The following is a 13982-nucleotide window of genomic DNA, read 5'->3' as shown; positions in this document are numbered from 1 at the left end:
TCCATAATAATACTTGTAACAAAAAATAAATACTGTAATAATATTTTTTAATTAATAAAAAAAAATTGAAGAAAAAAGAGAGGGAACTTGATTGTGTTTGTCAACCATCTTCCAGACTCAGCTTTGATGTATGGGATCAGATCAGATGTATCCCCACAAAGTGTGGTCCAATGCACCCCCCTTCTTAGCTGGAAGGCGTGGTTACCATCTGATCTTAATCAAATGGTCCAGATTGCTTTAATCAGGTCCCCTACAAAAAATCACAAGGTTTGTATATTTTGTGTGTACTTGTGTTTGGGTGTTACAAGCAGGCTAGGAGATCATCTGTCATCCCTCAAAGATTTTGCATCAGAAATTTAGAAAAAACTGTTGTAGGTGATTCATTTGGTCCCTCACTTGATTCATCACCCGCCGTCCGATTTTAAAATATACATCTATTCTTTATTTAGTAATGCATGCAAATTAAGTGTCGTACAGTGGTACAGGTTGTAATTGACATGTCATCCGCAGGGTGGGATTGTTACGTAGATGTATAGGGGCTTTTAAAGCATGAGTAAGGTCATTGATGACTTTTATTTGCATTATTGTTACCTAAATGACAACAGCTATAATTCTACTCAGATGTGTACATGACATGATGGAGTGTGCCACGGTGCAGTTAAGTCGTAGGACATACAATACCTTTACATGCGTTTAAGTGCATTAAAAATTCATTCACGTACGCGTAAGATATGTAATATAGATTTTGACATATCAGCTAATTAGACTGTCGATCACGATCATAAAACATGTAAGAGCTAGCTAGCACGTACGCGTTCAATTTCTTTCCTTGCCCTAGTGTAATAGTGGTCCTAAAATAAGTTATGCTCTCCTTGGAAAAAGCTCATTTAATCATATTGATTGTATCGCTGTTACTTGTTGTTGGGTGCGTCCTTGTAGTAGTTCTATACTGCTTCTTGCCAGGTTGCCACTAAATTGAATTGCAACCTTAAAACAATGCAGATATGATATAGGATTCGTTTTGCATGTCTGCTTTTTTTGGCTAATGACTTTTGATTTTTGGACAATTTTTTAGTCCCATTTTTTTCATCCTTCCATTTTACTTATTCAAATAATTTCTTTTGTATAAATAAAACTTGTTGCACGTTGTTCTAAGTTGATTTCCAACTTCAAAACCAATAATGTATAATGTATACTTGTATAGGCATGTAGTGAGTTTCCTTGTACATACCACGTAATGGCCATTAACTCCTCAAATGGTACAGAGTACAATTCAAGCATTATACTTTCAATTGCACATCTCCAAGCCCGTGTCACTAGAGTTAACCTAAGATGGTTCGATTTTTAATTAAAATAAAACGGTAAAAAATTAATAGAGTTTAAATCAATCCTTAAGCCTCAATTCAATCATCATAAGTTTAAGTTTTTGATTGAGTTAATCATTTGACATGGTTTTCAAAAATCAAGGTAACATGAAGGTTAGGAGTTCTAATCTCATTTATATAACCAGACCTATGATGGCATCTACATTTTAAACTCATGTGGTTTGGTTTTATGCGAGGGAACATGATAAAGTATAAATTAAAATCAATCCATGGAGTTCAAATGTTCAATCACTAGATTAACTTTTTGATTGAGTTGGCCAAAGGTTACTATTATTAATCATCTATTTACAAAGTATATTTATTTTTATCAGTTTACATGTTCAAATTTAAAGGTAGGAGAAAATTTTAGTGCAATAAATTAAGAGTGGCTTAAACTATTGTCAAATATGGCAGCACTTATCATTTATTTGTCAGTATTTTTAATTAGTTAAAGGAAGAAATTAGTTGAAATACAAGACTAATTCCATTATTCTAGCAGTGGCACCCGCTTTCATTGTGAGATGACCCTAACACAAAGGACTTTGTACAATTGTACTCATCAAGGACAGGATACGCATTAGGTATTGATATAATTTAAAGTATAGAGCACAAATATGGAGAATCAATTATATTGTACACCTTGCTATTTTTAAGTCAATTTTTAGCCATATGTCAAGGTTTGGTGACTTTGAGCATATTTGGCCGTCCCACAATAAAGTTTGATTCACGAAATTCAGCAATTGTAGATATCAGCTTGTTATTTCATGCATCCTCTTTCGAAGGTATAATTTGAAATTAAAAAGAAAATAAAACTAAAAAGAAACAAGTAGAAGTCTTCCTAACCAATCAGATCGAATAAAATACATGGATGGCGCAAAAAGAATAGAGAAATTGACACCATATACTAATATGGAAGTGCTAAATCAGATAAATCATTATCAATCAATCTTTAGAGATATGAGTAGGTCGCAATAATATGATTAATATCAGATAAATATAAGTATTCATGTAATATAGAAGTATATATTGTCTGAAAGTGCTAGTTTTATTGAGTAGACAATTTTATGAAATTATCCAAATGTATTATTATTATTATTCCATCATTCCATGTATCATCATCTGACTATCTGAGCCACAAAATTGTATTCGATCCATTTTTTAAAATAAATAATAACAGGCTGTGTTTTTTTTTTTTTTTTATTTGTCTTGTGGAATATGAAACAGTATTCTTTCCTACCATACCTATTGGTCTCCTTCTTCTACCAATAAGTTAGCGTGCTTAATTAGCCACCTCTATCGATCTATATTTTTACTTGCATTTTTTTGGGCTTTTATCTCAAATTCTCAACCACTAGTTAGCATTTACACAATCTAATTCCATGACAAGATTGACAACATACGAGTTTGAGACATCGTTGTCAATGTTTTTTTTATGAAAGAGTCGTGCGGTAAACAAGATTTAATGTCAAATATAAAATTGATCGACTATGAGTACTCGACTACATACTCGTAGCTACTAGCTAGGTTAATTTTTATGAAGTACGTGTCATATTACGAGAGTTTAAGGAAATATAATTACCAATCAAGATTAGGTCTTGTGGATTATAACCATTCACGAGATTATATGATCGATCATAACCATTTGGGGGCACTTTTAGTTAAAGATCAGAGTCTGATCCCAAATTGAATTGACTTGTAGAAGATTCCAATCCACTAGGATCTACTATGTTGATACTTAGAGTCTGTTCATATCTACTGAACTGAGCTGAAATGAACTAATTGGAGCTGAACTGAATTGAATAGAGCTGAAATAAATAATAAATATTTTATTAGAGAAGAAAATTAAGAGCTGAATTGAATTGAACTGAACTGATTGGAGTTGAAGTGAGCTGAATTGAAATTAAGTTGAAATGAACAAACCCTTAGCTACCCATAAAAAAATCAATTAACTTTCTACCGAGTATGATATTGTTAATAAATTTTCTGCTTTTATGATCACTGTGAGAGTCCAATCATTGTATTGATTTCATTGCATGGTGACGTGGCACTCACATTCTCACAGGTCACAATTTGCACAATACTTTCTCTTAAGTTATTGGTTGCTCATTCAAATTTGATACAAGTATATTTATTTGATATTGATCATAGCTAATTAATGCATGCATAATTGTTATCGTACATTCGAGTATATGTATGTTTAGTAAAGAGTGTAGGCACACAAAGGTCAAAATTATTTATCAATCATATGAAAATTCAATCTAGAAAGATGAGTAGATGACAGGATTACAAATGAGCAAATTAGCTGAAAATAGTCATAATATAAAATGGTCACTCTCTTCTTATCTGTAACAACAATGAGATTTAAAATTGAACCCAGATCTCCGACAACAAACAAAAGGTGGTAAAGAGCACACGCTTGCTCCCTCAAAGCCAAGCTATACATATCAAGTGAACTTACACAAGTAGCCACAAAATATTACATGTTAGATAAATAATAATTATAGTAATAGTAAATGTAAATGTAAAAATTTTATGGGCTATTTGTACGTACTTGAAGACAAAGGGAGATTAATAAGTAGTGATAGTGGACATTGTAAAATGGGGGGACTTCTTCTGATTGCAATAAAAACATTTTGCAGTGTAATGCAACCATCACACACACAAACACACACTCAAAAATAAAAGATAAAAATTACAAAAATTGTGAAAGATAAAAAAAGGACACCATTATTATCAAGCAAATTTGTTTGGTGGAAAATAATGCCCCAATAATATCCATCTTCCACTACTACAACCTTTTCACTCTCATTATCAAATATCAACCTCCTATTCTCTTTCTATCCTTATTAGGCCGTGGTACGTACTTTAGATACCAATCAATCAAATATACATATCATAGTACTATATTTAATTTATAAATATATAATAATTTTAATTTTACATAAGCCGTCCAATTTTTTGTTTCTTTCTTTGTTACAGCTTAGAATGTTAGATACTTCATATAGGTAGCACTATTATCTATAAAAACTATCAAATAATATGTGTATTGATAATATTACATACGAGTACATACACATTTATTTGTAATTCTCTCTTTTGTTGTCACCAATTATGGTAACCCTATAATTCATGCAAGTTTCTAATTGAACTCATAAGTTATATATATTTCCTTGAAGTAATAAAAGGGGAATATATATCGATGTGTATTTACTACTTTTTGTGTGGCCTTGATTTTTTTCTTTTTTTGGCCAAGTACTTAGTTCATGTACTCGTACTAAAAATAGTTGAACACTAGCTTGTTTGGTATAACACTAGAGCCTTCTCCTAACTATATCACCCCCAATTGTGATGATTGATTGTAGGTCAAAAACACATTTCTTGTATTTTTAATTTATGTCAGATCGTGTTATTAATAAATTTTAAAACTCAAATAGGTCATCATATATACTTATGGCTTACATTTGTTTTGTGCTCCATATTTCCAAACACTACTTTAAACTAGCCTAATTTTTAATTTCAAGATAAAATTTTGAATTTTTTTTTTGTAATAGTGTTGGAGCTAAAGCTACAAGCTAGTGGATATATATATCATTTTCCATTATTCATTCCATTATTCATGTTGTCTTCACAAAAAAGTAGATTGCACACTAAAAGCATGTCTTAAACTTTTAACATATCACTACATTTTTTTTTATATAATTAATATTGCCTTATCTTTTTGTTTCTATGCACCAATAGAAATTTATAGTTTTTATACCCTTCATTCTCTCACACATTTGTGTTTTTTTTTGGGACAAAGACTTATATAAATTAAAAGTATTTCTACACTCACACCTTCGCATAATAAAGACTAATCAATACTTCAATGTTAATAAGTTTGAAACTACTCACAAACATAAGCCACCTTAGCTACCTTAATGGTGATTGATTAAGACCTTACATGTAATTTGTCCATTTTCTCTATTGTTTATATTCCAAGTACTAGTTATAGAAGAAAATACTCTTTATAAACTCCTTACGTACATTGTCCACGTCTAAATGCATTGAACTTTTGTAACAAGATAATGATAATCTATCCTATCAATTTAGTTAGGGACATTATAAGGGAGGAAAGGAAGGGTTGAGACCTAAAGGGGAGGGGTACAACGCAATAAGGGTTGTTGGGACCAGTCGTAAATTTATAGTGCTTTTATAATAGCAACCAAAACGTGAAATAACTTATAATTCAATGATTACATACATACATCATCTTTCAACAGGTCGTTAATATGATTTAAACTAACATACGTGCCTTTTTTTAGACCAAAAAAACGGCCAAGATGTACACACTGTACTTGTAAGGTTGTAAACTTGTAAGTGAACCAATTAAGTGATGCCTCCTTTAAATAGTCAATACTCCTAAGAAAAATGAAACTGAAATATTGAACAAATTAGGTCTAAACTGTAAACAACTAACCAAACAAATTGGGACCCACTGATAAAATTTACACATTTTGAGCCCAAACTGTTGGGAGATTAGAATTTTGCACCGGGCTTTAAAACTTCGGCGCCGCTTATTAAGTGACATTTAATACAGTACTTAGCGACTTGGCCCAAGAAGATTTAGCCCAAAATATACAGTAATTAACAGTTTATGTGTGTAACACTATACTGTGTATCTGTAAAATTGAAGAAGTTGCATAAAAAACTTAAGTTATACTAAATGTAGGTGTAAAATAACACTATAAGTTGTATCTGTAAAATATATCTACATCTCGAAAATAACTATTGTACTACTCAATATATTTGTCACTAACAAGTAACAACATTACAACACCAACTTTCAATTGACGAGTAATATGAAATTCAAATTCTTAGTACTTTGTACCGAGGTCAATAAAGTTTAGAAAAATAAAGCTATCAAAGTTTAATTTACAACTGTTATGATTCCTGAGTAGTTAACGAGTTTTGTTAAGTTCAGATAAGTGGAAATTAGATGAATATAATTAAGTTACAAAAAGAGAGGTAATGTTTGAACATAGTTAATTAGTTATTATACTGTCCCTTCCATCTAAAAAAAAAAAAACTTTATAAAGTAATTCAAATAAAATATAATTAATATAAATTTCAACTAATATGTGTCAAAAGTTTGACAAGTTGGCCACAGAAAATTATGTGATAAAAACAATGGCAACATAATCAATTAAAATCAGTAATTACGCCATGAATTAGAAGAAGAAAGGTATGTACGTGGATTAATGAGTTCCATAATGATGAATAGGAAAATCAGCGTTTAAAGTAACAATAACAAGTTATATTAACACGTACGAATGAATATAATTAGTGTGATAGCAACTTCATAATGTCGGCAACATTATAGTCTACGAAATGATTAAGGAATATATTTAGGAGACAAACACAACCAATTTATAAGGGGTGCATGTGTCAAAAGAGATGCACTGTCTCTGTTTATATTTTGCTGCTAACCTAATTAAATTTTAATTATACATGAATTATACCCTGGTTTTATTCAAACCTATGGATTCAAAAATTAATTTGATCATTTTCTTAGGTTATAGGGTAAATATCTTTCATTTTTCTTGGTTAATTACATGCCATTATATATATAACATGCATTATAGTTGATTATATATGCAGTGAATTTAGTCTAAAAAATTATTCTAATATTATCTTTATGTTAGTTGATTATAGGTTGCATTGATATTTACATTATGTATATTTGATTATTATTGCTTATTAAGTTGCATTGATATTGGTTCTTGAGCTTTCATGTAGTCATGTTCGTTGTTATTGAAATATTATACTATCGGATCGGCTACATTGTGTACGTTTATAAGAAGATGTTCATTCTACAAAGGCTACAACTGATTCATAGTCGAATTATTACATGCACATGGATAAATAAATAGTCTTGGTTGTACCATATATAAGACAAATTAAAACCAATTATACATGTAAAATTATCGAAATTGAAGTTATTACAGACTTATTATGTGATTAGATATCAACTAGTTTAGTTGATGATACTAAAAAAATTAGAAAAAAAAAAAAAAAAAAATCGGATCCTAAATCTATGCACCATAATGATTAGAAATATATAACATTATAACTATGCAATGATCAAAGTATTTCATATTCACTGAATTGAGTCTCAAAAGAATCATACAAATAAGAGTTTTGTAACTACCTCTACGGTGATAAATATATATTGCATTGATTCTTGAGCTTTCAAATTGTGATTGGAAATAATATTATAGATTTGATGAGCCAACAACCATTTATATTTATACTATATGTTATAGGTATGTATATATATATATATATAAATAAGATCAAAGTTGAAATAAAAAATTTAGAAAAATAAGTCAACTATAAGGAGAATCTGGTTCTATTTATAGCAAATGGAATAAAACATTCCATGCATGCAATCTATGATATGTAATTAATTATCTGTAAATGATGGGTTATATCATTAAGGGCTTATTAGCTAGGATCATGGGTTGAGCGTGGGTAAGATTTGTTGCTTAATTAACAGGCAACCCAAACTCCAATTTATAATATTCATTTCATTCATAAACAAATTAATAGGAAATCCACTTTAGAATCTATTACAACTCAGGACATCAAACAATTGGCTTTTTCTAATTGTTAAAATTCAAATAAACAAGGCCTTAGCTTGATGATTTAATTATAAAGTTTACTTTCTATGCATATTTTCGAGATTATTTTATTTTATGTGGAAAGTACTTAAACGTAAGTTAATTGTAATTACAGGCTGATTTTGAGGTTATATGTCTCTAATATGAGCGATTAATCAGCTAAATTCCTCCCTTTCTCATTTTCCTTACTTTCCTTCATCTTTGGTACAATTTCTTGATTTGTTATTATTAAGACTTTATTGATTATTTAAAATTAATGTAATAACTAATAAGAAATGCCATCTTTGAAATTTTTAATTATTTAGTTAATTGTACAGTTTTAATTTCTTTCACAATTCCATTATATTAATTCAATCACCTTAGCTTATTATTATATGTATGTCAATTTAGTACTCAATATTTCAAGATGTATCTTTAATTAATTTCCTCTACATGTACTTAATATATATTTGATGGATAAGATCATATATTACCAAATTTATTTGACCTTGATGGTTTTGTATGTAGTTAGACTACTCTTCTGTAATTTAGTCTTACATTTGACCTAATTATAATTTATTAATTAGAACGGAAGTGGCCATTACCTCAACAAAAATCCAAAATCACAAAATATTGTGTGTGATGACTAGTCATATTTCATAGTATAATACTATGAATCGGTTAATTAATTTATCTACTCATCGACACATAGATCAAATATGAAGCCACATCAAGTCCTCCTCAAGACCTCAACAATACTATATAGTTTACCAATATATTGCAATTTCATTCAAACAAGTTTACCTTATTTTTTGGGTTAGTCTATTTGGAAGCATATGTTTATAGATCATGAAGATTGAGCCTTCTAAATTCGTTGAACTGATAAACCAACTCCATTACCCTTTTAATCCATAAAAATTGAATATTATTATACTAATATATTTTTATATGTAAACTTCGTACATAACAAGCAATTAGGTTGGCTAACTTCTTTAATTAATATTATTAGCAACTTATTGTAAATACCGACCATATGGAACTCACGTGTTGATGTACGTGAAATGATGAATATGCAAAATTGCAAGGCACCTAAGCCATGACATCAACAAAACATATATACATAGAATTAGTTATATGCTTGTAACAAGAGTAAATGTTACGTAAAAATATTACCTCTTTTACTTGGCTCTTTATTTCATATGCTATATAATATTATTTTATTATGGTTAAACAATTAAAATAATTGCATAAAAAGATAGAGGTGGTTCACGTGTCTTTTACCTTGGTTCTTACAATTTGGATAATGTTTGTATGTCTAGTTGGCACAACATGTATTTATCTACTATTATTATCATAAATCATATTTTTCTCACTTTTTTTGGTTACAAGATGTTGTGTTTACTTTTTGTGTGTGATGATGTTTTGAATGTGAAGAAATTGATCGATATCACTTTCTCATAGATCAAGTTGAATTGATGCGAGGATTAGATTGATTGACTTTCGATCATATACAATGATAAAATAAACTTATTATTTGTATTAAGAAACGAAGTAAGTAATTACGGAGTAATACTTATATTTTAGACCAACTTATATTAAGCTAGCTAGAATTATCAATTTTCTCTATGAACTATTGACGACCCTTTTTTTTATTTATTTCATTCATGATATTATTAGTACGGAGTAAGATTTATTGACTATTATGTTTATAATGTTTGACCATTTTGCTCATGTGGTTTATTTGTAAATTAATTGCAATAGAAAATTGCACTCTTAATTAAGTCTTAACATACATTTATTTGAACTCATTAAAGTAATTGACATAGATAATAACAAGCTATCATTACAGAGAATGGAGTCTAGGTATAGTGTTTACTAGTAATTGATACTGCTTTAAACAAAACTAGTCTTTTGGCCCGTACAATGCACGACTTGTTCATAGAAAATTGCATTGAGAGATGATTAAGGAAATACCAATAAATAATTATGAGTGTAATATGTAAATGAAAACATAATTAAAGAAATAAAAATTTTGGAACTTTAATTTGAAATGAGACTTAATAGAAAGAAGATGGAGGGACTAAAATCAAAGAGAGAAAATAAAAAGGTTGAATTAAAGAGGGGAGATGAAGATGAAGTGTTTAATGAAAGAGTTAAGAAAAATTGTATAATTAAAAATAAAAAATGTAAAACGACATGTGGCACATTGAGTTGAAGAAGAAGATAGGGAAGTGTAATAGAATGATGACATATGTCTTTTTTAAATACTAAGTGTAGATATAGATATAGATTATTGTGATGTATAAATGTCACCGCAATGTATTGACCAATGATTGTCTTATGCAGATTTTTTTCATTGCTATACAATTATATTATTGGTGGTGATATATACAATTCTAAAATTATAATTAATATACATTCTTTGAGAAAAAAAATATTAATTATCTACACATACATTTTATAAAAATATTTAAAGTTGTTAATTAAACTAGCTATACATGCGCGAAAAACCCATTAATTTGATTTAATTTTAATATTTTCACTTATATCTCGTTATATACATACAAGTATACAACCATGCATTCACGATAAGGGTTGTTCATCGTATTATAACATATGATTGAAATTAAAATACATGGTGTTTTAATTCAACACTCCCTCTATTTGATCACCTACCACATTATTAGCATACTTTTTGTCTGATTATAGTTCATTTATTAAAATTTAAATCAGGAAACAAAATAAACAAGCATTAATTATTTATAATTAAAGGGGGGCAGGAGGGAGACAATCCTTTTTAACATTATTGGATGATTCCTAACACGGTTGTTAATTTGTTATTGTTAAATTTTTGGCCTTTTGCCTTTTTCCTAACAACATTATAACATTTACCATTAATTTTCGTATACAATTTTTTACCCTTGTTTTGTAAGACAATGATAGTGACACTCTTCATAATGCCCCAACAAAAACTATTTAAAGGACATATTATTTTGGATATTACTATGATAGTGATATTTAAGGGATGATTAAAGTGCTTGAAATTATATAGTAAAGCATATATTATAAATTTGTAATGAAATTTAGTTTGATTTAAAAAAAGTAGATGTCTTTCTTTTCAAGCTTTTCTAGGTAATGTTATTTGCTTATGTACTGTTGTAGGGTAGAGACATAGATTTAGGGCATGTGACATACATCTCATATAATATAGTTATAAGGTGGTTTGATTATCTAATTAATTAAGTACAATGTCTTGGTTTGTTTCCTGGAAAGGGGTTGATTATTTATGTTGCTTAGTGGTTGGGTTAATTGACCTTAGTCCTTAGGTATCCCACCCAATTAAGTATATTCATGGCTAGCATAATCATTTTTAGAATATGTTAATCTTGTGTGTTATGGATAATCAAAGCTCTCCTTTATAAATAAGCTAGAACTTGCCGATGATTAGAGGTTGTATATTAGGTCAATCTTGTATACTGTGAGTAATACATAACGAGCTGAGTGTTGACTCATATGCTATTTGGAATGACTAACTTTGTTGTATACAATACACTTGTTGTGCAAAATATTTTGTTGACTTTAGTTAAGTACTACACAAAAATATTTGTTATCGACTTATCGTTATAAGTAGAAGAAAATTGTCACTAAGCTAACTTGTAGCAGAATAGTAAGGTTTAAGTTTTGTAGAGTTATTTTTATTTACAAATTTGTAGAGTATAATGGAAGACCACTAGATAGCAGAATAAGGTAGTAGTTTATTATGATATCTTCCACCTTTCTTTACTTCAAATAGTTTTAACACATATTTTTTTTTTAAAAAAAAAAAAAAAACAATTACAACACCAAAAAGGTTTTCTGCATTATATTGTTAAAAACTCATCAATGTTTAGATACATTAATAAAAGAAGAACCAATATTGACAAAATAGTCAAATAGAGTGGACGACATGCAATCAAAGCTCTTTAAAAAAGATTAGGAGAATAGAGTGTCATACTTAGCACTAAAACTACAGTAATGACCAACATTAGCAATTTTTTAAAAAAATTAAAGATGATTTAATTTTCATCATAATGCTCTTCAAAAAGTTAAAGAAAGTTTTACAAAAAAGGCATTGTAGTGAAGCTAGATACCCATTTCCTTATAAGAAGGGTTTGGGAAAATCCACACAATTATCAAGCCTTGATTTGATCCATAAATCAAATTATCGACTTCTTTTTTAACCCAAGATCACTTCATCTTTTTAAATATTTTTTTATGAGGAAATATAGTGTTCATTTGTTAAAACAATTTCGTAATATTCAAATTGCTTATGTTATCCAAAATTTTGACATGTAATTTATAAATTAAACAACTATTATTGGTGAAAGTGAGAAACTATTATGATCGATTAGTGAAAGTTTTATATTGTGCAATTAAGCGAATTAGTTGATATCAAATAGTTTATCCCAAATGATCATTCATCATACTCAATAGAGTACTCCGTATTTATAATTTTATAAACGTAATTAGTGATACTCGACATAATTATTGATTTTCTTACTTAAGTCCGAAGTAGGATGATCTAAATGATTGTAGTTACACTTAATCTAGTCCCAACATAGAGGTATAAAGGAGATGCACAAGAAAATAGTAACTTCTTTGTAAAAAAAATGTTGTGAAAGTCTACTAGTAGACTAATCCCTCAATTAGGAGACAATAGACTAATCCCTCAATTTAAAGACATATACATAGTAGGTAAGAATAAATCATAGGGGTTGAAAATATTAGTACTAGTAAAGTAGTAATAGTAATAAATCATAATCATAAAAAGTGAAAAAAAAATAACTAAAAGAGACCATTACCTAATTAAAGTTAAATTGTTATGTAAAATGCAAACAAAGACAGCAATTAACCTTTGTAATTGTTATGATATTGTTGGGTTCTATTGGAGACATAAGCTTTTAGATCTGTTGACCTTGTTACAATTACATTAATTTCAATGAATTATTTTCCTTCAATTACTAGTATGTACTTAATTATGGTATAAATTCGATCACAAGAAAAAGGTACCATTATATATATTAAAAAATTGACATTTTCCAATCAAATTGTCATAAAATGCTGGGTACTTTGTCCAAAAAAACCAATGGTATCCTTGAATATATCAACTGGAAAAATGTACGAGGAAATGATTTAAAATTTAATATGGAAATGATGAACATGCTAATTTCTTCAGAACAACTAACCAATTCATAATGAGCACATGAACTCAACTGAAAACCAATAATTTAGAAGATGGTGTACATTATTTGTTGTATGGCCCATATTATGCGTAAATGTTCCTTTTTAATTAAGGGACATACATCAATTTATGCTCTATTTCTCCCCCTCCACTACAATTATGCGATTTAATATGCATGGTTAGTTGTGCTTAGCATGTTCAATTCTTTCAGTATTTTTACATAAGGAGATATATTAAGGTAATAGGTAAAGAGTGTTGATTTGCCCGACTAGTGAAATGGGTTATTAAGATAAATCGATTAGCACGTTGCATATGATCGAGAACTTGATACTTTTGAAAAACATTTTGAGAATTCGCTAATTCTAATACGTACTAGACGATCTGATGATCATACCGAGTTTTTAGTTACACTAAATAGAATTAGGGTAATGCTATATGCAGCCCTTAGGGCTGCTTTAAGCATTTAATATACTTCCTTTTTTAGAATTAAGTTGGAAATTTATCAACAATTCACGAGTACATCGGTGTAATCAATATTTGTTTATTGTCAATTCTTTCTATTACTAACTTCTTATATGCAACCCTTAGTGTTGTATATATCTTTTTCCAATAAATAAATAAAATGAATAAAACTTTATTTGGTTGGTGAAAGTGAACATTGAAAAGCAAAAGAAAATTTCAGACTATAATTTGTGAGAAAATTAGGTCCCCGCAAGAAGTGTTGTATGTTGACCAATTAAGTAAGGCCATCCAAAGTTA

The sequence above is a fragment of the Chenopodium album genome, chromosome 5 (genome assembly GCF_948465745.1).
Source record: "Chenopodium album chromosome 5, dcCheAlbu1.1, whole genome shotgun sequence".
NCBI classification, from domain to species: domain Eukaryota; kingdom Viridiplantae; phylum Streptophyta; class Magnoliopsida; order Caryophyllales; family Amaranthaceae; genus Chenopodium; species Chenopodium album.
Note: the sequence above shows the minus strand (reverse complement) of the source record.